This window comes from Trachemys scripta, chromosome 3 (assembly GCF_013100865.1).
Source record: "Trachemys scripta elegans isolate TJP31775 chromosome 3, CAS_Tse_1.0, whole genome shotgun sequence".
NCBI classification, from domain to species: domain Eukaryota; kingdom Metazoa; phylum Chordata; order Testudines; family Emydidae; genus Trachemys; species Trachemys scripta.
Genome location: NC_048300.1, coordinates 198914229 through 198939592, shown reverse-complemented (window position 1 = coordinate 198939592; position 25364 = coordinate 198914229). Strand labels below are relative to the sequence as shown.

General features: G+C 50.8%; 1 protein-coding gene across 1 annotated transcript in view; it reads right to left on the bottom strand.

Moving 5' to 3' along the window:
* The window catches only part of OTOF (otoferlin), a gene marked incomplete at its 3' end in the record, with an annotated part of 165587 nt that overhangs the window by 124665 nt on the left and 15558 nt on the right, over window positions 1-25364 (bottom strand).

Genomic DNA, 25364 nt, shown 5'->3' with positions numbered 1-25364 from the left:
CCCCAACCTTGCAAAAAGGGAACTTTTAATTAGCAGCATTGGCCAGGACCTTGGTTTTAAGTCTCATGTGAAAAAAGGCAGAAGCACAGCGCCCCTAGCACTCGTCTGGGGCTTTGGTTTGGTATTGACTCAGCAGGAAGAGCGCCACCTATTGAATCCGAAGCAAGGATGTGAGTTCCTAAAGGCCTCCCTCCCATCCAAATTTTGAACAGGCCCTATCCGGAGAAGATCACAACCCGGCGTGAACATGGCTGCAGGCGAAGGACCTAGCGAGCACAGCGGTATCGTGAGATATGAAATATTCCTGAAGGCAGGAGAAGAGCACTTGTCTGACCTTAGCAAAGCCGAATGAGTGGCTGCTCGCATTAAGACATCAATGCCGGGGAAATCACACTACGGAGAAGCAGATAATTTGGAAACAGGCTGAGAGGCTGCTGCTGGAACTCATGCCTGTTCTGTACAAGCAGGAGAATCTGCTCCAGCAAGGATGTAAGAGTTAGTCAGAGGGCTAGAAGCCACAGACTTTGTAACGCACGCTGATGCAAATGGATACTGCCGAGATCTGAAGGCCCAGAGTTGGATCCGCGTAAGCCCCTTAGACCAATTTTCAAGGGATGTGTCATTCGCTTCAGTTCTTCTTTTCAAAACAGAAGTTGCAATGTGGAAGGTTTTTTCCCTTCCAAAATCATTCAGCCCTGAGCAACCCAACACTGATATACCAGCATACAAAGCCCAGCCCTCATGACCAACCCTACAATAACAAACCAGTTTGCTTGTCCACCTGATAAAGAAACATTCCAGTTTCCGAGCTTCCAACAGGTGGTTATAATCAGGAAGCGACAATTATTTTTAAAAATTCTGAAAAGATACCTCACCAGCAATGCCCCATCTATTTCTATGGGGAGATGAGAATCAACTCTTTTGAGGAAACAGTCCTGCTGTGCCACCACGGACGCAAGTCAGGAAAAAGAGACTGCACAGAGAAATAAACTTCAACAGTTGATATTTAGACGGTGGAACTCACTGCCACCAAAAGTTGCTGAGGCCAAGAACTTAGCAAGATTCAAAGAGTGATTGGAGGTTGATGTGGCTAACAAGAATATCCAGAGTTGTTACCATTAATGATAACAAAACATTTGGAAGGGAGATTAAACCTAGTACTGGCCAGGAGACAGGGTACTGGACTAGATGGACTGCAGCTCAGATCTAGTCTGGCAGTTCCTATGTGCCCATGGCTTTACCGATTGCATTGGCCAGGTCTCCACTACCGCTTATGTTGCTCTGGGGTGTGTGTGAAAAAACCACTCCCCTGGGCGACGTAACTTACGCTGACTTAACCCGTGAGTGGGAGACGCTCTCCTGCTGACATAGCTCCCACTTCTCATTGAGGTGGATTAATGACGTTGACGAGAGAGTGTGCGCCTGTCGACATAGCACGTCTTCACCAGATGCGCTAAATCGATGCCACCACATCGATTGCAGCGGTGACGATTTAGCGGGCGAGTGAAGACGAGTCCATTCTCTGTCTGTACTAGCTCTCTTTGGAGCAGGCGCATTGCCCTCTGAAGTCTGTAACGAACCATCCCCACCTCTGGCACCATACAAATAAGACATATTTAATAAAATAATGAAATCCAGCCATCAAAACAGTTCCATGCTTTTATGATCTAGTAGGAAATTATATTTTAATTGCACTAGATTCACATCAGTCACAATCTGTCCCCCAGGGCAGAACTTTTCCATTAGCACCGTTTAATAAAACATCCCCTTTGCTAGATCACGCTTCACTGTCACCTGGGGAGCCGATGTGTCTTTACTGCCAGGCTCAACACACTGTACTTCTGACTGTATCCAGACTGCTCCGTGGTGCCTGCCAGCCAGGGAGGATTTGTACCGAGCAGCTGACAAATTGCTTCCATGTAGCTTTTCCAAGGAAAGAGCAGAGGGGACTGGTTGGGTTAAAGGATCACGACTGGGGATACAAAACTCTTTGGCCTGCAGGGTCAGGTGGTTCAGATCTGGCCCACATCACAGCGATCCTAGTCATGCCAGCGCTTACGCAGCGTTTTCCGGCCAGGGCGGAAGATACGTTTGGCATCAACCTTCAACAAGCCAATCAGTGGTGGAAATAGAAGAAAGGCTGGCCAATTAGAGTGGAGCAAAACCACGGCCGATCAATTGAAGTGGAGCAAAGAAAAAGGACCAGCCAATCAGCAGAGCAAAAATGGACGGCGATTCAGAGTAGAATAAAAGAAAATCCAAGCAGCACAATGGTATGGCGCCCCCCACAAGAAGAAACTTAGGGCAACCAGCCCACTAACCAGCCCTGTATATAGCTTTAACTTTATATAGCTGGTACAAATGGAAGAGTTTTACACCTGACAGTAAATGTCATGACCCCATTTTACCAATAGGCAACTGAGACATGCTTGGACAAGGTCTCACAGCAGGTCAGTGACATAGCTGGGAATAGAACCCAGGTGTCTGGGCTCCTGCCTGCGGATGTCTGTGTGTGTGCAGTACCTGGAGAGGTTTGCAGCTTGTCACAACATCACAGTGTGAGAGAGAGCCCAGGTTTCTAAGCCAGAGGGCCCAGCGGTATCCCAGTTCCAGGTGCACCCCGGGAAAACCCATCACATGGGTTTCCTAGGAGTGGGAGTGAGGGATGCTGGCAGAGAACAGGGTGTTTGTGTGTGCATGCAATAGAGGATGCGTGCTGCATCCCCCTTTAATGTCTGAGCCTCTAGAACAGTGGTCTCCAAAGTGGGGTGCGCGGCAGGAGGAGAGCATTTTTTTTTTGCTTTGGCAAAAATGGTAGAGCCGGCGCAGCAGGGAGTGCGTGCTCAAAATTTTTTTACTGATAGGGGTGCACGATCAAAAAAGTTTGGAGACCACTGGTCTAGAGGATAACAGCCTACTATTGCTACCATCCACTATTATTCTCTAGTTCAACACTGAACTCAAACCCCACTGTCAATCCACGCCCATCTCCTGTGAACCAGCAGAGAGCTGCGTCTCCCAGGGCTGTCGATCTGGCACCTCTGCCCAGCACAAAACTCCCCAAAAGCAATGAAGAGAGAGGGAGCAAAAGCCTTTTGTCTGGGAAGAGCTTACAAAGCAAACAGGTTGGAGAGCTCCTGGGGGAGGTGGGTAATTGGGCTCCCAGGCCTGGCAGAGCTATTAAAACAGGCTCCATTTTTCTCCCAAACTGTCTCATTCCGATTGGTGAGGCTCTGGCAGAAGTGATTTCTTCCATGTTTTATTGATTTTCTCCCCTTCTTTTAAAGATAATGGTTTAAAATGCCAGTCGGGCAGAACAAGGCCCCCTCTGACCGACGCACACTCATATGGAGTCCGGGGGGACTGTTAGTTAATGCCTGGCACTTGGCATCACCAGAGAGCCTTGGAAATACCAATCAATCAGCACAGCCCAACCTATTGACTATTACTCCCATTTTACAGAAGGAGAAGCAACTTGTGCCCAAGATGAAATTCACCCCAGCACAGGGCTCCGTGGGCTGAAGTGGGACTTATTCCAACAGCCACGACCAGGCCACGTGCTGGCGCTACACCCAAGGGTGAATTTCATCCACAGTGGATCTGTGCCCTCATATCCAGCTGGGTCTTCCCCCCAGCCCCAGGCCCACACTGCCTTCCCTACAGCTGAACTCACAAGCTGCTCTGCACTCACATCCCAGGGGATCAATTCCACTTTCACCCCTTTTTAAATTTTTATTAATGGAGATATCCTATCTCCTAGAACTGGAAGGGACCTTGAAAGGTCATCAAGTCCAGCCCCCTGCCTTCACTAGCAGGACCAAGTACTAATTTTGCCCCAGATCCCTAAGTGGCCCCCTCAAGTATTGAACTCACAACCCTGGGTTTAGCAGGCCAATGCTCAAACCACTGAGCTATCCCTCCCCCCTAAGGAACAGAGACCCTGTGTCCCGCCCCGGCAAAACGTGCAAACTACTAATCTGCACAACGGTGATTGTGCAAATGTTCCTGGCACCCTTCCAAATGTTGGCCCTTTAACACCTTTCATGGAGAGCCTTTAACCTCTCAGCAGCAGCAGGTAACAATGGGATTGTTAGGAGGCGTAATTGGCTGTTTTCCTTAGCAGCCCGCCTCGGCATCAAGGCATTCATCTCCCTTTGCGCCTCGTGAAATAGTTCAAACTGCGGGCGATTTCAGACGCAGAGCTGGGGCGATGCGGAAGGTCACTGCAGCAACTTACTCTTTGATGGCGGAAAGAACCCGACAGCGATTAGAAGAAGCTGCAGGTGGGAGCAGTTTTGCTCTGTCATTTAATTGCCTTGGCGCTTGTTCCTGTGCCTAAGCCACACGGAAAGTCTCTGTAACCTTCCGTAGCGTTAACAATTCCAAAAGGCTAGGCAGGGACCCCCATTCCTGTGTGTGTGTGGACACTCCAGTCGGGAATCAAATCACTTTTATTCTGGAGTCACTTTAGCGAAAATGCTTATTTCCAGTATAGCTCTGCCAGTCAATTTCCCCATGTAGACAAGCTCTTGGCATTGAGTCGGGCACTACCAAATTCACGGCTGTGAAAAACACATCACGGACTGTGAAATCCGGTCTCCCCTGTGAAATCTGGTGCTTTTACCCTGTACTATACACATTTCACGGGGGAGGCCAGCGTTTCTCAAACTGGGGCTCCTGACCCAAAAAGGGGTGGTGGTGGGGGGGTCACAGGGTTATTGTAGGTGGGTCATGTTATTGCCACCCTTACTTCTGTGTTCCCTTCAGAGCTGGGCAGCTGGAGAGCAGCGGCTGTTGGCTGGGCACCCAGCTTTGAAGGCGGCGTCCCGCCAGCTGCAGCCCAGAAGTACGGGTGGCAATACCATGACCCCCCTACGATAAACTTGCAAAACTCACCCTCCCCCTGCACAACCTCCTTTTGAGTCAGGACCCCTACAGTTACAACACCAAGTAAGTTCAGATTTAAATATCAGAAATCATGAAATTAACCATTTTAGAAATCCTATGACCGTGACATTTACCAAAATGGACCGCGAATTTGGTCGGGCCTTAGCATTGAGCCATGCAGCCTTCCTGCAACTGGAAATTCTCCCCAATCCTGGGCATACACTCCCCTCTCGCCACACACCTGGCCGCAGAAAAAGCTTTGGGCACTGCAAGCATACAGACATAGTCGGCAGCTGCATCACATGCAGCGAACCCAGGGCCTTCCCGCTCCAAACACACAAGGCCTGTCTTCACTGCAAAGCTGCATTAGGGGCAATGCTGGTGCTGAACCCCCATCCACACCCAAACCCCTTAGCCCAAGCATGGTGGGAGCTTTTCCCTGGAGTTGGCACAACTCATCAGCTGCTAACACCACTGCCGTGTGCCGCTCACACCATCACTCTGCGCAGGTCACACTCGAGCTTGGCTCGCCGGAGGGGAGTTAACCCTGCCGTGAAGACACAGCCGAGGTTAGACGTCTCTGCTAGTGCCAGCAAAGGGTCCGCTCCCTAGCTTTGGCTAGAATCACCATGAGCTCAAGCATTCCCCTCTCTCCTTGCACTGGGGCAGTTTATGGGCACAGGGGGCGGCGCTGGGTTTTGGTGCCCTTGGTACTAGCCGCACGTGCAGTTTCCCAGCTGATGTGTAACAACCAGCACAGCAGCTCCCCGGCTCCCCACATGCCTCCATAAAGGACTGTCAGGGTTGCCTGGCAACCAGGAGGCCGGGGGAGCAGAGGGCCCAAAGGAAGCAGCGGATGCGCGAACAGAACCAGGCCGCTTGGATCTGCTCAGGCGGCTAATTGCCACCAGTCCTGGCCGCTCAGCAGGGCCAGCACAGTATGCCACAGCGTTCAAGGCGGGGAGCCCAGGAGGGTGAGTCGGCGCCCACAGGAAACGCTGCTTCCTCGTACAAGGGGGGTGAGGAGCGACGGGCTCCTGCAGGGGGCTGAGTCTCTGCACCACCAGGCAAAGCCAGGGCGAGCTGAGGGTGCTCAGACCCTGGCAGGATTGGGCCCGCAGAAACTCTGACCACGGCCCATACCAGAGCTTCAGGAGGAGCGTACAAAACACCAGTTAGGGGTGATCCATGCACCTTCCACTCCCGTCTTCTGGCAGTGAGAGATTTCGGGTTGCCTCAAGCATGGGGTTACCTCCCTGATCACCTTGGCTAATAGCCATCGATGGACCTACCCTCCAGGAACATATCCAGTTTTTTTTTTAACCCAGTTATATCTTTGGCCTTCACAACATCCCCCGGCAATGAGTTCCGGAGGTTGCCTGGGCGTTGAGTGAAAAAGGACGACTGTGTGTTTGCACTAAACCTGCTGCCTGTTAATTTAATCGGGTGACCCCTGGTTTCTGTAGTGTGGGAAAGGGTAAATAACACTTCTCTGGTCATGTTTCCAAGACCATTCATGATAGTATAGACGTCTATCATAGCCCCCCTTAGTTGTCTCTTTTCTAAGCTGAACAGCCCTCTGGTGCTGGCCAGCCAGAGCCAGGAAATTTGGCCAGATGGGCCCCAGGTTTGATCTAATCTAGCAACTCCTTTGTTTCTAGGAGGTAAAAACTTGTACACACTGGTGTCCTGCTATTGTCTCTTGTCTTATACTTAGCGACAAAGAGTCCTGTGGCACCTTATAGACTAACAGACATATTGGAGCATAAGCTTTTGTGGGTGAATACCCACATGCGTCTGACGAAGTGGGTATTCACCCACGAAAGCTTATGCTCCAATACGTCTGTAGTCTATAAGGTGCCACTGGACTCTTTGTCGCTTTTTACAGATCCAGACTAACACGGCTACCCCTCTGAGACTTGTCTTATACTTAGATTGTTAGCTCTCTGGGGCAGATCCCGGCGCTTTGTTTGGTATTTGTACAGCGCCTGGCACAGTGGGGTCCTGGCCCTTGCCTGAGGTTCCTAGATGTTACCTCAATCCAAATAATACATAGTAAGTATGTGTTGCTCTCCCTGCTCTGAAGACGATTCACAGGAAGTTCAAGTGTTTCTGGGGCCGTGTTTTAACCGTCCAGATGTAGGATTCGGCCCGGCAGGGTGAGCAACCAGAGCTGGGTCAGATAGGCCGGTGGCAAAGCCGCCCCATTATCTGCCACACCTGTCTCACTCCAGCCCAAACGCAGATTGCGCACCAAGAAAACAGAAGCGGTTCAGCCCCTGGTGTCTGAAAGGCCCCGGCGGCCAGGCCTGCTCTCGGTATAGTTAGAGCGAAGGAAGAAGAAATACTCATTCCAGCAGAGGAGGGGAAAGCAAATGATTCCACCCCCACCCCTTCAATCTCATCACATTGAATTTGATCCGCAGCAAGGAAGCTGCTAATTAGCATCTCCCAGCGATAGCCCTGCCCCGGATCTGCACAGACCTTGGAGCTGCAGGATCCCGTCCCTTTATCCATCTGAAATGCCAGACGAGGATGCTCTAGAGGGCGCCCCATTAAAGGGGACTGTCTGGTTTATTAGCTCTCCATCAGCAGAAAGTGTTTGTATTCTCATTAGTTAGTCAATTGCACAAAATGACTCAAAGCACAAATGCCCGGAGGGGAGGTTCCCAGCAGGCAGCTTCATTCCTTTTTTTCCCTTCCTAGACATTCTAGGGGGCTGATGGAAATGAAGGGGGTGATGAGACTGGGAATAGCAGGCCTGGGGGCTAGCGGGTGGTGGGTAACCTCCCCTCCCCTCATCCTGCCCCACCGGCCCCCTTGTTCCGGACTCCCCGCACACCGCTCTGCCAATGCCCCTCAATCCTGACCCGCAGCCCCCCAGCCTTTTAGTCCAGGGCTGGGCTCCCCCTGCAGCTCTGTTCTGATGCCCTCAATCCTGACCCGCAGTGTTCCCGCCCCAGCTCTGCTTGACCCTATTGTTAACCCCGATGTGCCCTGCCTGTCCTCATGCCACACAACCTCACCCCAGTGATTCCTAGCGCCTGGCTGAGATCGGTGTTCTATCCCCATCAGTCTCTGATTTTGAAAGTCAAACCCCAGGATAGGACGGGGGAATCGGATCCTCCCCAGCCAGGCCAGGCTTTGGGGTGAGTTGAGGGCTCCGGCTGGCCACACTTTACACATGGAAACATTCGGAGTAAAAGGGATTTATTTCACCCGCTGGGAAAACTATGGGTCAGAAGGGAAATTCCACCTCAGCTTTAACTATCCAGGATCCATCCGTGAGCACAGGAATCCCTGGGCTACCCCAGTGAGTACCACAGTTCCAGCAGTGCTGATCCCACCACAGACCTCCGACGAACTGGTCTATGAACCTCACGCTGCTGTGAGCGGCAGCTGTTCATGGCCACTCTCTTTCCAATCACCCATTCGGTTTTTAACACACGTCTTCATCCCTCGCCCGGGGCGTTATTTATCTTCCTTAATTGTTTTTTATGTGTTACCCTTTTAAAAGCTGTGTCAAAAGCCAAGCCTCCGGGTGGCCTTTATTTATTTGATTAACTGAAAGTGCCCTTACAGATTAGAATGGATGATTCGCCTCCTACAGAATCTGCACTGGCTTTGGCTTGGGTTACGTTCACACACACTGAAAAGCTGGATAGACACAAACAATACTCTTGCTGGAAGGTTGCAATGTCACCTTGCTTTATTCCTTAGAATTCAGAACGACACCACACAAGAACCCCAAAACAGAGAGGGACAAAGCAGGCTGCTCCCTGTGGCCAAGAAGCACAGCCCACCCTGCCTTATTCTAGGCTGGCACGGCATAGACTGACTGCTGAACGCATCGATTGCACCTTTCCCTACAGAGCCCCCGAGCCTGCAAGTAGGACCAGAAACGCTTAGGATTTAAAGTGACGGTGTGTAATTTTTACAGATTTCAATGCACCACAGCCCTTCACGAGAGGTAGCCACGTGTTGCACCATTCCGCCCTGCCCTAGACAACCTCAGTTTCCCCAGCAACCAGGAGGAGGGTCCCCAGCCAGTGACGGCCTGCATCCCATTTGACCCCCCTTTTTTCCATCAGTTGATTGAGCAACAAAGAACACGAGGTCGGGGCCTCCTGCTCTGAGCGGATTTCCTGTTCGTTGGAATTAGGGTTCACAAATGCTATACAATCCTAGACATTTAGCGGTAGGCTGCAGTTCTAGGACACGGCCCATAGTATGGGACAGTCCGTGGCTTCTCCACCCCAGGAGAAGAAGGAACTGTGGCTTAGGGAGAAGTAGTCCCCCCTCTGCTGCCCCCTTCGTGCCATTCGGGGTAGTGCTGCTGGCCTTCACCCTATATCCCTGCAGTGACTAGCAAATGAGGGGGTGGAGCCAAGGCTCCTTCTGTCCCCGCCCACTTGCCCCAGCTGGCACACAGCTCCCACATGTGCCTGAACCCAAGATCTGATTAGCCCACGCAGAGATAAGTGTGTGTGGGGAGGGAAGGCTCCTATTCCCCCGGGTGAACATGTAGTCCTAACTAGCCCTTAGTGTTGGACGGCCATATTTGCCAAAGCCTCTTTATCCCTGCTCACTACAGCCTCTGAAGAGACCCCCTGGATGGGTGCAAACTCCTCCATCTCCTGGCTTGGCAGTCAAGATCTGCCTGGCTCTCCGGGAAGTCTGGTCTCTTTGCAGATTAAGCTCCTCAGGGAAAGGCTCTCACCTCTCCATACATTTGAAAAGCATTATGTCACGTCCCAGGCCTGTGCAAACCACAGAGCAGAGGCTGCGAGAGAACAGTCAGGACTCTTGGGTTCCCCTTTCCCATTTCTTTCCCTGACCTGCTGTGCCCCCGTGGGCATGTTACTTCACTTCCCTGCACCTCAGTTTACCCATCTGCACCAGGCAGATTGCGGGGCTCACTTAAAGTTTGTGAAATGCTTTCAGATGAGAGACAGACGGACTGCAAAGAATCGGTGCTACAGATGCTACAGACGGTGCAAAGCCGTCTAATCACGCTGCATTCCTACGGTGCCTTTAATCCAAGGATCTATCTGCGTGAAGGCAAACCTCCCAAGCATCCCTTCCTACAGAGAATTTTAGATCCAAGGGAGTCTAAACACACCCTAACCCTGAAGAACGTTCTCTTCTGATCACGAGGTGTGGCAGATAATGCTACTGCAGTGACTCCTCCTGACCAGGCCATGGGGTGGGTTGAATGACCCACGAGGTCTTCTCAAATTGTAAACGGCTGTTATATCAGTGGGTGCTCGTCTTTTATTATTTACATGAGGGGCCCTGACATCTAGGCACTGTACATACAAGAGACAGTGCCACAGAGAGCTAATCGGACTAGACAAGCCAGTCAAAGGGTGGGAGGAAAGGCTTATTATCCTAATTTTACCAAAGGGAAACTGAGGCACAGAGTGAGGCCCAAGGTGACCCAGGGCAGGATCAGGAACTGAACCCAGAGTCTAAATCTAGGGCTTTAACCACAGCAGCCTTTCCCTCTGCCAGTCGCATTGGATAGAGCAAAGCAGCCCGGTTACACACAGGAATACCCAGGGGCTCATCTTTCCTGTGCTTCAAAGAGACACAGGTTTTGCATAATTTATTAAGAAATGAATAGCAAAAACAACAAACTATAAAACTTCGGCGCAGCCAAAGTACAGCCTGGGAGTGGATTTGGGGGGGATTTTAAGAAGTAGCAGGAGGAATTCATTCCTGATTAGCTCTCCTCGTTCAAGGGGGGCATCCGAACCCTTTAGTGTCTTGCAGACGGAATGCAACAATCCTTACTTGTTCATCATCCCGGGCTCTGAGCTGAAACGCTGAGCAGCATTCTCTCATCGCAATGCACCGGACTTTACGTGAGATGCAGGATGCAAATGCTGACCCTCTAGGAGGAAGAGACTAAGCGACCATCGCTGACAAAGCAGCCTAGGCGCTGGATGGCAAAGAACTTCCCAGCTTTGTTCTTTGCAGGGTCTTTGCGATTTCACCCGGGCAGCATCATTTTGGGGGTTTCTGGTTCATAAATAATCAGGGCTGCATATGCCGGTTTGAAAAGAAGGCAGACAGTGCCAGAGACACTGAAACGAGAGGTTGGTTCTCCCCCCCACAAGTCATGCCTTGAATACTCAGAGAATCCTAGAAGTCAGAGAGGAACTCAAAGGCTTGGCTCGTTCAGTGAGTCGCTCTGCCAACGCAGCCACGATCTTGGGGGTTTTGCTGCACTTGGCCCTTGCAGTTCGTTTTCCAGAGGTTTTAAGTCAGGACTGAGGCCATCGGCAGAACCATGCGTGGACGCGCCAGCCGTGACTGCCTGGCCTGGCCTTGGTTCTAGCCAGCATCTAACTTTCCCTCTTATAATGAGGGTTAAACCTAAATGCTACTCACGAGATCAAGCAAGTGTAACACTGACAGACCCCAGTCGGCGGCAGGCAGGATCGAACCTGGCACCTGTGGAGCTAAATGCATGAACTAAAAGCCACATGGCCCTTAGCTAAGGGTGTGGCAGACTTAATCTCTCTCTCTAAGGGTACATCTACACTACAGCGGGGAGTCGATTTAAGATACGCAAATTCAGCTACGTGAATAGCGTAGCTGAATTCGACGTATTGCAGCCGACTTACTCCGTTGTGAGGACGGCGGCAAAATCGACTTCTGCCGCTTTTTGTCGGCGGCGCTTACTACCACCTCCGCTGGTGGAGTTAGAGCGCCGATTCGGGGATCGATTGTCGCGTCCCGACGGGACGCGATAAATCGATCCCCGAGAGGTCGATTTCTACCCGCCGATTCAGGCGGGTAGTATAGACCAGACCTAAGTGGTCTTGGTGCCACTAGATGGGACAAAGCGCCACACCCAGGAGGTGTGTGAGTTACACAAGCAAGCAAGCAGCGTGTTTCCCAGGTACCCGATCCAACACCCCAGCCTCCTGCTCCAATCCTGGCATATGCATCTCCTCTATAAACGCCCCGTCTCTCTCATTCCTAAACCCAATGCCTTCCCACCCACCCAGCTGCCCTTCCTCGCTGCTGTGCCCCGGCTCGCCCCCATCCAGCGCTGAGCATGACAGGAGAGCTGCCCGGCGGAGCTCGGCTAAGCACGCAGCCTGGTTGCCGAACTGGGCGCTGGGCCCTTCTTCAGCAGCGACCAAAGGCAGAAGGGACGCCAGCCATTAACACCCCTCCCCTTCCATGCAGGTGGCTGACGGTAAAGCTGGTTTGTCGTCCTGGGTGACAGAATGTTCTCTCCTTACTGACCGGCTTCGGGGACAGGCCAGTGCAGAGGAATGGCCTTGTCATTAAATACCTCTCACCCCTCCAGCACCAGGCTGGAGAATCAGTCCCGGGCTTATACAGAGGGGAGAGGGCCAGCATGCCCATAGATCAGTGTTTCTCAAACTGGGGTCGCCGCTTGTGTAGGGAAAGTCCCTGGCGGGCCGGGTTGGTTTGTTTATCTGCCCCGTCCGCAGGTCCGGCCGATCGCGGCTCCCCCGGGCCAACGGGAGCTGCTGGAAGCGGCGCGGGACGAGGGACGTACTGGCTGCCGCTTCCAGCACCTCCCATTGGCCTGCAGCGGCGAACCGCGGCCAGTGGGAGCCGCGATTGGCCGGACCTGCGGACAGGTCAGGTAAACAGCCCGGCCCACCAGGGGCTTTCCTTACACAAGCGGTGACTCCAGTTTGAGAAACACTGCCACAAATTTTCCTGTCCAAGTACTGAGCTGCCCAACATTGCAAAGTTTCCCCCTATAACAGTCCTCCTTGTGGTGGGAGGGGGTCTTGCAGCAATGCTTACAGAGGCGGAGCTACGTAGGTTGCGGGAGCCAGATGGGATGAAATCAGAGGGCCAGCAGGACAGGGCATGTGACCAGCGAGCCCCGGGCATGGCAGAACACAAGAGCTTGAGGACAGATTGTTTTGGTACTGGGGGAGAGTTACAGTGCTGAGTATCACGAAGGGAAGGCACTGGCTGGAACAGGAACTGTGCGTCCTGTGTGCTCCTTGTCAGCGGTCCCTGGCAGTGTATCTGAGATGTTACATAAATCTTCTGTGCTACAAACCTTACATAACGTTCTCCTCCCCTGCACTGCAGGCTGCAGAGTGGGAGCTGGCTCTGGTTGCTAGAGCCAACTGCTCCGCATTCACTATTGCAACTAGCCCGTTTCCTTTGGCTTCGCTGGCAGTACGAATTCATTTTCAATGTGCCAGGAATAGCTCCCCCCTCCAAATCCCTGCTGAGCCTCGCAGCGCTAATGAGACGTGTAAACAGATCAGGAGAGCGTCTTCTCCTCTGCCCATTGTTTGATGTGACACACAAAGCAGGATAATGACTGGCAATGAAATTAGCCCGCTAGGAATGACATTCAGTCACCAGTATATACACAGCCCAGTGTAATACCTGCTTCTCATGGCCACTCGCGTTAGCTAATTAGCTTTGAAGAGTCCAGGACAGATGCTGACTGACTCACACCAAGATTACGCCCCCCCCCCCCCCCAGCCCCATTGCATTAAGGTCAGCAGTCAAACGGGTCTGCATGGCATTGTGTTTCTTTTGCTAGCATGGTAGAGGTAGGATGGGCCAGTGCTTAGGGAGAGATCCGGATTCAATTCCTTGCTCCACCACTGGTTTCCTGTGTGAATGTGGACAAGTCACACAGGGCGTGTCCCCACTTGGAGCTGGGGGTGAGATTCCCAGCTCGAGGATACGTACTCTACTCATAGGGTCTGAGTGGGTTTGTACTCGGGGCAGCCAGCCTCTCTCTCTCTGCCTCCTGTGCTATCGCGGTGTCACTACTGGTTTTAGCACATCAGTGCAATGACAACTAGCAAAAGTATGTCTCCTCAAGCGTGGAGTCACGCCCTTAGCTCCAAGTGTTGATACACCCTCAGTGGCTCTGTGCCTCAGTTTCCCTTCTGTACAATGGGAACCAGAGCACTGCCCTACCTCACAGGGGTATTGTGAGCATAAATACATGAACATAAGATCATAAGAATGGCCCTACTGGGTCAGACCAAAGGTCCATCTAGCCCAGTATTCTGTCTTCCGACAGTAGCCAATGCCAGGTGCCCCAGAGGGAATGAACAGAACAGGGAATCATCAAGTGATCCATCACCTGTCACCCATTCCCAGCTTCTGGCAAACAGAGGCTAGGGACACCATTCCTGTCCATCCTGGTTAATAGCCACTGATGGACCTATCCTCCATGAATTTATCTAGTTCCCTTTTGAACTCTGTTATGGTCTTGGCCTTCACAACATCCTCTGGCAAGGAGTTCCACAGGTTGACTGTGCGTTGTGTGAAGAAATACTTCCTTTTGTTTGTTTTAAACCTGCTACCTATTAATTTCATTGGGTGATCCCTAGTTCTTGTGTTATGAGAAGTAGTAAACAACACTTCCTTATCTACTTTCTGTACACCAGTCATGATTTTATAGACCTCTATCATATCTCCCCTTAGCCATCTCTTTTCCAAGCTGAAAAGTCCCAGTCTTATTAATCTCTACTCATACTAAACTGCTCAAGATAGTTAAGAGCAAAGCAGACTGTGATGAACTTCAAAAAGATCTCACAAAACTAAGTGATTGGGCAACAAAATGGCAAATGAAATTTAATGTGGATAACTGTAAAGTAATGCACATTGGAAAAAATAACCCCAACTATACATACAATATGATGGGGGCTAATTTAGCTACAACAAGTCAGGAAAAAGGTCTTGGAGTCATCGTGGATAGTTCTCTGAAGATGTCCGCGCAGTGTGCAGAGGCGGTCAAAAAAGCAAACAGGATGTTAGGGATCATTAAAAAGGGGCTAGAGAATAAGACTGAGAATATATTATTGCCCTTATATAAATCGATGGTACGCCCACATCTCGAATACTGCGTACAGATGTGGTCTCCTCATCTCAAAAAAGATATACTGGCACTAGAAAAGGTTCAGAAAAGGGCAACTAAAATGATTACGGGTTTGGAACGGGTCCCATATGAGGAGAGATTAAAGAGGCTAGGACTCTTCAGCTTGGAAAAGAGGAGACTAAGAGGGGATATGATAGAGGTATATAAAATCATGAGTGATGTGGAGAAAGTGGATAAGGAAAAGTTATTTACTTATTCCCATAATACAAGAACTAGGGGTCACCAAATGAAATTAATAGGCAGCAGGTTTAAAACAAATACAAGGACGTTCTTCTTCACGCAGCGCACAGTCAACTTGTGGAACCCCTTACCTGAGGAGGTTGTGAAGGCTAGGACTATAACAGTGTTTAAAAGAGAACGGGATAAATTCATGGTGGTTAAGTCCATTAATGGCTATTAGCCAGGGCGGGTAAGGAATGGTGTCCCTAGCCTCTGTTTGTCAGAGGATGGAGATGGATGGCAGGAGAGAGATCACTTGATCATTGCCTGTTGGTCCACTCCCTCTGGGGCACCTGGCATTGGCCACTGTCGGTAGACAGGATACTGCGCTAGATGGACCTTTGGTCTGACCCAGTACGGCCTTTCTTATGTTCTTATACAGAAGCCATTCCATACCCCTAATCATTTTTGTTGCCCTTTTCTGAACCTTTTCCAATTCCAATATATCTTTTTTGAGATGGGGTGACCACATCTGCACACAGTATTCAAGATGTGGGCGTACCATGGATTTATACAGAGGCAACATGATATTTTCTGTCCTATTATCTATCCCTTTCTTAATTATTCCCAACATTCTGTTCGCTTTTTTGACTGCCGCTGCACATTGAGTGGATGTTTCCAGAGACCTATCCACAATGACTCCAAGATCTTTCTTTAGTGGTAACAGCTAATTCAGACCCCATCATTTTATATGTCTAGTTGGAATTATGTTTTCCAATGTGCATTACTTTGCATTTATCAACATTGAATTTCATCTGCCATTTTCTTGCCCAGTCACACAGTTTTGTGAGATCCTTTTGCAGCTCTTCTCAGTCTGCCTGGGTCTTAACTATCTTTAGTAATTTTGTATCATCTGCAAATTTTGCCACCTCACTGTTTACCCCCTTTTCCAGATCATTGACGAATATGTTGAACAGGACTGGTCACAGTACAGACCCCTGGGGGACACCACTATTTACCTCTCTCCATTCTGAAAACTGACCATTTATTCCTACCCTTTGTTTCCTATCTTTTAATCAGTTACCGATCCATGAGAGAACCTTCCCTCTTATCCCATGACAGCTTACTTTGCTTAAGAGCCTTTGGTGAGGGACCTTGTCAAAGGTTTTCTGAAAATCTAAGTACACTATATCCACTGGATACCCTTGGTCCACATGCTTGTTGACCCCCTTAAAGAATTCTAGTAGATTGGTGAGGCATGATTTCCCTTTACTAAAACCATGTTGACTCTTCCTCAACAAATTATGTTCATCTGTATGTCTGACAATTTTGTTCTTTATTATAGTTTCAACCAGTTTGCCTGGTACTGAAGTCAGGGTTACAGGCCTGTAATTGCCAGCATTGCTTCTGGAGCCCTTTTTAAAAATTGGCTTCACATTAGCTATCCTCCAGTCATTGGGTACAGAAGCTGATTTAAATGATAGGTTACATACCACAGTTAGTAGTTCTGCAGTTTCACATGTGAGTTCCTTCAGAACTCTTGGGTGATACCATCTGGTCCTGGTGATTTATTGCTGTTTAATTTATCAATTTGTTCCAAAAAATCCTTTAATGACACCTCAATCTGAGACAGTTCCTCAGATCTGTCACCTAAAAAGAATGGCTCCGGTTTGGGAATCTCCCTCACGTCCTCAGCCGTGAAGACTGATGCAAAGAATTCATTTAGTTTCTCCCCAATGGCCTTATCGTCCTTGAGTGCTCCTTTAGCACCTTGATCGTCCAGTGGCCCCATGGGTTGTTTAGCAGCTTCTTGCTTCTGATGTACTTCAAAAAAATGTGCTATTACTTTTTGAGTCTTTGGCTAACTGTTCCTCCAATTCTTTTTTGGCCTTCGTAACCAGTGTTCATGCTCCTTTCCATTTTCCTCACTAGGATTTAACTTCCACTTTTTAAAGGATGTCTTTTTGCCTCTCACTGCTTCTTTTACTTTGTTGCGTAGCCACGGTGGCTCTTTTTTGGCTCTCTTACTCTGTTTTTTAATTTGGGGGGTACATTTAAGTTGAGCCTCTATTATGGTGTCTTTAAAAAGTTTCCAGGCAGCTTGCAGAGCTTTCACTTTTGTCACTGTACCCTTTAATTTCTGTTTAACGAACCTCGTTTTTGTGTAGTTCCCCTTTCTGAAATTAAATGCTACCGTGTTGGGCCGCTGTGGTGTTTTTCCTGCCACAGGGATGTTAAATTTAATTATATTATGGTCAGTATTACCAAGCGGTCCAGCTATATTCACCTCTTGGACCAGATCCTGTGCTCCACTTAGGACTAAATCAAGAATTAAATGAAAGAGTGCGAAGCGCTCAGAAACTAAGGTAATGGTGGCCATGTAATTTTACCTATGATAAACACATGGAATGTAAGCAGCACTTCAGTGCTTTGCCGTCTTTCAGTCTCCGGCTTTGCAGTGCTGGGCATAAAAATAATCCTCCCAGCATGTGGCAGGATTAATAATAAACACTTTGTACAGCACTTCTCATCCGCAGATCACAAAACGATTTGCAAAGATGGGGCGGGACCATCAACCCCATTTCTGCAGCGGCGGAAGTCGAGGCACAGAGAGGGTTATATTCTTTGCCTGCTGTCTTCAGAATCCGCGCTCAGTCCAGTAGACCACAATAAAGTAAAGCTGAGAATTCTCTGTCAAAATGGTTTGGGACTCTCCCAAAACTGAAATTTTCCACAGAAAAATGACAATTTTGCAGAAATTTTTCTGTTGCGGAAAACTGAAATCAAATATTTTGTTTTGTGTTGGGTCAGTTCAACCTTAATCTGTGGCTGAGCTGCCACGGTGCTTTATGGGAATTTTAGTTCAGGCATCTCCTGCCCCTATTCACACTGAAGCCCTGGGCTTCCTGACTGGACTACATCTCCCATGATGCATCGGGGAGGCTATAGTGCATCATGGGAGATATAGTCCAGCTCACGGGAAGAATGATGGCAGGAGATACCTGAACTACAGCTCCCAGGAGGCTTTGTGATGGTTCAGGCAGACACAGTTTAATGCTGAACTGAGCCAAAACGTTGAATCAAAATTTTTCATTCCATGCAAAGAACAATTGGGGACAAAACCAAACATGGAAATATTGGAATTTCTGGTGGGACAAAATGTCTGATTTTTGATCAGCTCTACAATTAAGTATGATTATCCCTCTTTGACAGATGGGGAAAAGGCACAGAGCAACTTTTCCCAATTCGGGGCAGAGTGAGCCGATGTCAGACCCCAGGCGTTCCTGACTCCTGGTCCTGTGTTTAAAGTCCACCCGTCTCTCAACACTTGCAGGAGCGGCCAATTCAGGAGAGCCCTGATTTAGGTGCTCTTTATAAAATTCCTTGTCTGGGCTGGTGTATGGTTACCTCACCGGAGAGAGGAGCAGTCTGGCTCAGTGACTCAGATCAGCGCTTGTCTATCTGAACCACTAGATGTCCAGAAGTCAACCCCCCAGAAGGGGGGAATTTTTATCCTCTCCCTTGCTGCCATCTCCTGGCTCTTCCACGGCTGGACGGAGCTTTGTGGGTTCTTTCAAAGCAGGGCTTACCAAGCAAACCTAGAAAAGGAGGTAGACCTAACCCAACGCAAACCATTCTGGGTGGGTATTTATGCCTAGTACCGGCTGGGCAATCAGAGAGCCCTGGGATCTCTGCAGGTCTATCTGGACCACAAAGCTGTCGCTGTGTACCAATGATCATGGGGCTGGAGGGATTAACTGATGAGCTGCTGAATACGTCTAGTTTGGCTGAGTGACAGCTCCAGTAGGGACGGGGGGGGGGAGGGGAAGAGGCTAACCTGGAAGGTGTAAACATCACGGAGTGGGAAGGTTTGTGTGATCCAAGGGATTAGAACCCAGGCTGATGGGACAATCTTGCAGCCCAGCCCTGGTCAGTACCTGCTTAGCTTAAGAAGCCAATGGACCTAGCACGTGTTTAACTTCTAAGCACACAAGACACCAGCTGTGCTGGATTGGGGCCAGCACACTCAGCACTTTCCAGCCTCAAAGCCATAATGAGCAAACGGATGAACACCAGGGACAACTTCCTCCTGATGGGAGCTGCCGGGCTGTGGAATAGCTTTCCCAAAAGCTATTTCCCACATTAAAAGACGTTAAAAGCTAGGCTGGGCTAAACCATTGGGGTAACGGAGCAGAGGGGCAATTGGATGATGTAGAGCCAGAGATTTTTGATCCCTGACCTGTCGGAAGACAGATTAATTCAGATCTGGTCCTTGCACCTAGCCCGGGTTGGAAGGGTGAAATTCACCCCATGCAGAGGGGCACCAGAAGGCCAAAGAAACCCCCTGAACCAGCTCTCATGCACACAGATGGACAGACAGACTCTTCCACACCACGTCCATCCTCTGCACTGCGGCACCCTCAGTCTGCTGGGGACGGCAGGTCAGAGCAGGGCGGCTGGCTAGCCACGCTGTGCTCCGGGGCCGAAGCTCAAAGAGAACCCAGCGCTGCTGGGCACCGACGCCTGTAACGCGGTCAGAGGTCAGCGGCTCCATGCCAGGCTGTCCTTGGCAGAGACTGGGCGCCGCGGCAGCGGCTAATGACACACAAAACCAGGCAGGTGGGGAAAGCCCATCCCACCGGTCTGAAACCCCAGCCCTGCTCCCGCCGCTTCTGTGGGAGCCTCCCGGGGAAGAATCATTCAGCGGGCTTTAGGCACCAGCAAATGCCCCAGGCCTGGTGCAGCATTTTACCACCTTGTTTCTCAGCGACCCAGGTGCTCAGCTCAGTCTCCCCAGGTCATCGCCCCCTCCCAGCAAACTATTCAAGCCAAGCGAGGGGGGCTACACTGCACCTCAGTTCCTCCCCCACACGGCACGACGGCCAGGTCCTGCTGCCGATTCATCCCCCTAGAGACCGACCCACCTCCCAGCTCTGGGACCCTCCCGCCGTCTCTTCCACCACCACCCTCCTGCCTCCTCTCGCCCTGCGGAGACGCACTGGTGTCCCTGATCGTCCCCGGCCCGGCATTCCAGGCCAGGCCTAGTGGAAGGGAGGCCAGCGACACGGGTGACACACACAGTGCGGCTGAGGGAAGGTTTCCAGCCATGGTGAGGTAGGACTCTGCTCCAGACAAGAGATCCGAACTCCCTGATGCCTCCTGGAGCCCTAGAGAAATCCTCCCCTGCCTGCAGCTGATTCTAGTCAGCTCCCAAACAGCACAGCGCTTGTCCCCCAGCGAGCAGCTCCCGAGGACGTCTCCATGCCCCCGGGCTGGCAGACACCCCTCCGCCCCCGATCCTGCATACGCCAAGTTCCTAGCGCATCGCCCACGCGCCGTAGCTGGCGGGCATGTCTGTGTGTGGAGCTGGTGGATTACGTGGCTCAGGCTTTTTGTGTGCGTATGTGAAAGTCCCCCAAGCCCTGCTCTTTCTCCTCCTCCATCCCCAGCCCATGACGGACGGATCTGAATAAATAACGAGGAAGAGGAAGGGCTCAGGGAGAGAGCTCACTTGGAGACGGGAGCAGGGCAGAGCTAAGCCACCGCTTGTGCTATTCACGCGGTCGCCCCGCCCGTTCCCAGCTACGCTTCCTCCTGCAAGTGTCTCTCATCTTCAGGAACACCCTGCCTCAAGCGTCTTCTGTGTCCCCGCATGGATTTCTATTGCTCCCAGCATCCTCCTAGCAGAGGAGCCAAGCACAAGCCCAAGGCCCGGTCTGCACGCAGAATTACAGGGGTGATTTCGTTACACTGATGCAGCATTAAACCGATTGAAACCCAGCTTGCGTTGATCAATTCACAGGCACAAGCTGAACAGATATAACCAGTCTGACACCAATATGAGAGCGTCCACGCAGGGGTCTGCACCGATTTAGGTTAAATGGATGCAAACTGTGTGTGTAGACACGCTCCGAGCAACACCCTTTTTGTACCATTCTCTGCGTCTCCTGAGTGCGGGGCTCCACAATCTTCTCACCTTGGAGCCTGACCTCCGCCAACCTGGTCAGCATTCGGGTGGGCGACCTCCCAGGAGCACCCGGGGTGCTGCTGTAAGTGGTGTTAGACGCTAGCTGGCGTTCCTCCTTCTGAGTCAGTGAGCCGATACCCAAGGGTGCTGCTAGGGGGCGCTGTGATGGGGGAGGCATCTTTGACGGGCTGAGTCCAAGACTGTCCTAAAGTCATGGCGTCACTCAAGATCCCATGACACTTTATCTGGGAGTTGAGGGGTTACCCTCTGGCGCCCCGGCTACATTCCATTCTGGGACATTCCAATTTACCTCTGAAAACTCGTCCTGTCGTTTCTATTGGGAACGGTGGTGTCCTTCTCTTCCTGGCCTAAACCGCTATGCAGTGGGATTCCTCCTCCAAACACCCTTCTTTCCGCTAGCTTTCCGTCGGTACCTTGCCCCCCAGCCTTCCCTCCACACGCCATCTGCCCACACTGTTACAATGAAAGGAAATAACTAGATGTGTATGTAACATCCCCCCACTCCCAGCCTGGCACAGATCATCAGAGGATTTGAATTCCAGCACCATCAGGACTGGAGCCAAAGGGTTAAGTCCATTAGCTGGTAACAGTAGTAGGCCATTATCCTCTACATGGACTAACTGCTCGATGGGGCCATGACATACACTGTGGAGGGGTATTACACCATCCATGACAATAAGCTTTTCTCACCATCTTTCTCTTTTAGGGTCCTTGGCCTTCCATATCCCATTCCTGACGCTTGTCTATTTCTATCCTTTGTGGTCTTATATCTATTTTAGATCAGAAGAGACTCAGAGCTGGGGTGTGGCGCTCGTAGTGGGTCTGTACAGCGCCATGCACACCTCTGGCACTATATGAAACTAATAAGTGCTGCTGTGCCCTGTTGGACAGCTGCCCTGTCCCACCTCAGAGGGGGCAGCATCTCTGTGGTGGGGGAAAGGATCCTTGTATTTCATTTGCACAACATTTTGGGATGGAGGCTGCTCCATTAATGCACATTATCAGTATTGTAATAAATGGCCTCATTTCAGATCCATGGACATTTGCACCCCGTTAATCCGAATGGCTTCCCCACAATGATTCTGCTTTAAGAGTGGTATTTTTGGACTTCATTTTGTTAAACCAGCCAGCCCCTGACTGTGACGGTGCTGCCCTCTGAGCATCTCCCCCAGTCTTGGAAAGGGAGAGGGTGGCTACCACAGATCCATCTAATCAAAGAGGGAGTGCCTGACGATTACAAGCAGGGGTTGTGACCTAGTAACTACTCAATTCTTGTCCCAGTCCTGCCACTGACTCCCCGCATGACCTTGGGCAAGTCACTTAACCATGCTCTGCATCTCAGTTTCCGCATCTGCAATATGGGGATTAGCCCACCACGCGGGGATGTGGTAGGCTCAGTCTTCTATGCTCAGAGATCCCTGGATTATCTTGTTCCCTTCTGCAGCCCACTTCGTGCGGGAGATTCTCTCTAGTCGGGTCTGAAATATTTCCTTCTGCTGTTTACCTAGGCATCGCATGCCCGTTGCCATGGCAACCCACTAGGTTTGACATGTACCATTTTGGGATCTCAAGAAGGGTGGGTCGGATGGGTGGGCTCTGGGGTGAGCCTCTCGCTCCAGTGGAAGAGGACACCACCAGGATTTGGTCCCCCCAACCCTGAGTCCACAGTTTGAGAACCATTATGTGCAAGGAGTAACTAAGTGTTAAGTGACATGGGTCGATGGCTGCAATTCCTTCACTGTGGCTCCTGCAAGGGGGCTGTGATGGGGTCCCCACTCAACCCAACACAGCCCATGCACAACGCATGTTGTCAAAACTCACTCCTCCACTTCCTCCCTCCCTGGATTTCCCTCTGTCCATCAAGTACCAAAGCCCTAAGACAGGACTGTGCCATACTTACAGACATAACCCTTCGCCTCCTAACTTCCTTCTGAGTGGGATGATTACAGTACCTGTCCAAGGCACCTCCTAGCTCCATCTTGCCTCTTCCTGCCTGGTGCTAATGAGACCAGCTGGTCTGGCTGTCAGGGTGGGTCAGTAGCACTGACTCTCCGTTCACTCTGACACTAAGTTACAGGGTGCCTAGCAAACACTCACGGGTTCTCCTTTGAATCCAGCTAGTGCGGGTAACAGCAGCGGTGAAGACAGCCCCACGCAGCCTTCAGAGCGGGCAGTGCCAACCTGCCACAGCCCAGAGGGCCACTCGCTGGTGGGATGGCCTTGAACAAGTGACCGTCCTCATTGTTCAGATACCGATTTCCAGGCCAGAGGGGACTCTGAGGAGCATCTACGCTGACCTCCGGTATGAGACCAGCCCAAGAACCTCCCCCAGGGAACCCCGTGTGAAGCCCAGAACTTGGTTGGGCTAGAGCAGATCCTTTGGAAAGCCCGGGCCGGACCGACCCATCTTTGTGAAGCACACGGTAAGTGCTAAGTATTATCCAAGGGAAATCAATAATACAGCCTGAACCCTGGGGTCACGGCCAGCTCTGCACCCCGGAGATCACGGCGAGGCTTTTCGGTGCTGCTCCCCACTATAGCACCTGAGCGGCTGAAACCTCAGTGGAGGGATTTAGCCTTACCCCAGCCCTGAGTGCGCGGGAAGTCCTGTTTCCCCCATTTTACATGGGGAAACTGAGGCTCGGCGAGACCAAGGTCCGTCTACACTGCAATGAAATACCCATGGCTGGCCCGGGTCCGCTGAGCTAAAAATTGCAGTGTGGATGTTCAGGCTCAGGCTGCAGCCTGGCCTCTGAGATCTTCCCCCCACACAGACTTGGCGCCATGGGGTTTTTTTCCTGCAGTGTAGACGTACCTGAGGGACTTGCCCTACGGCGTGTGTAGCAGAGCCAGGGTTAGCTCTCAAGTCCTAGTCCAGAGCGTTAACCCTCAGAGCGTCCTCCTTCTCCGGCAGGGACATTTCAAGGGACGAGCCTATGCTACAGTCCTCCCTTTGCATCCCTCCAATGGCTCTCCCTTCCCTAGCACATCAAGCTGCTGGTCTTCCCTTTGAAAGCCCTTCTCTGTCTAACCCACCCTTCCCGTCGTCTCTCCTTCACTATCGACGCCCATCACCCACCCGTTACATTTCCAAGGGCTGTCTCTCCCCCGCTCCCCGTAACCATCCACCAAACGACATCCTCCTCCTGCCGACTCTCCTTTGCCCTGCTGCCTGGACAAAACTAGACAACAGTGAAGTAGCTGGGGTGCCGAGACCACTGCCAACCAATACATCTGCTTTGTTTCCTGATCATCCCCCCGCCTGTCTGTCTGTCTTCATCTGTTGTCTCTTGTCTTAGGGCTGGTCTACACTGGGGGAGGGGGGGATCGATCTAAGATACGCAACTTCAGCTACGTGAATAACGTAGCTGAAGTCCAAGTATCTTAGATCGACTTACCTGGGGTCCACACGGCGCGGGATCAACGGCCGCGGCTCCGCCGTCGACTCCGCTACCGCCGCTCGCTCCGGTGGAGTTCCGGAGTCAACGGGGAGCGCGTTCGGGGATTGATATATTGCGTCTTAATGCGACGCGACATATCGATCCCCGATAAATCATCGCTACCCACCGATACGGCGGGTAGTGAAGACGTACCCTTAGACTTAGATTGTAAGCTTCTTAGAACAGGGACCATCTCTTTGTTCTGGGTTTGTACAACACCCACCACAGTGGGGCCCTGGTCCATGACTAAGGTTCCCAGGTACTATGGAAACACAAATCCTTAACAAACAATAATAAACATTTCGTTTCTCCAGCACAGCAGCAGAAGCACAGACAGGTACAGACTCAATGAAGCAACACTCAAAGTATCCCAGTAGCAGTTATTGTAACTTGGATTGTGACGGTCTCTGAAATAAAACCAGATCGTCACAGATGAACTGAACAGCTCTAAAAGGTTAAAGAGTTTCAAGGTGTCTCTCTCAACCCCCTCGTGCAGTTTATCTTCTGTAAACGATACAGTAGAAATCAAAGGAAACACCCGCTCTCTTTTTAATTCACGTTTTCTTTTTCAGTGTGACATGCTGGTGCTATCTTTAGTCCATGCTTATCTGTGATGTTATGTCACTGTTCAAATATTTCTGCTACCAGCGTTTAAGAGAAAGCTACATTTTAAAACCACAAACCCTCTGACATCCAACTGCTCTTTCACATCCTTTCCAAGTGCCGCGTTGAGAGTCTGAGGTCAATAAAACTGGACGTTCAGGCCAAAAGAAATAAACACTTCTAATGCTGCGTGGGATTGCGTGAGCATGTGAAAACAGGCCCTGTTGTGGTGGAGAGCCTAAGGCATTTGCTCTGAGACTCTTAAACTTCGAATTTTCTCCCTTTTAGGCAATTAAAGTCTAAGAAAGGCAAAGTGCATGTCCAGCAAGGTTTGCAAAATCCAGTCCCGACAGCAATATTTTTCATGCCC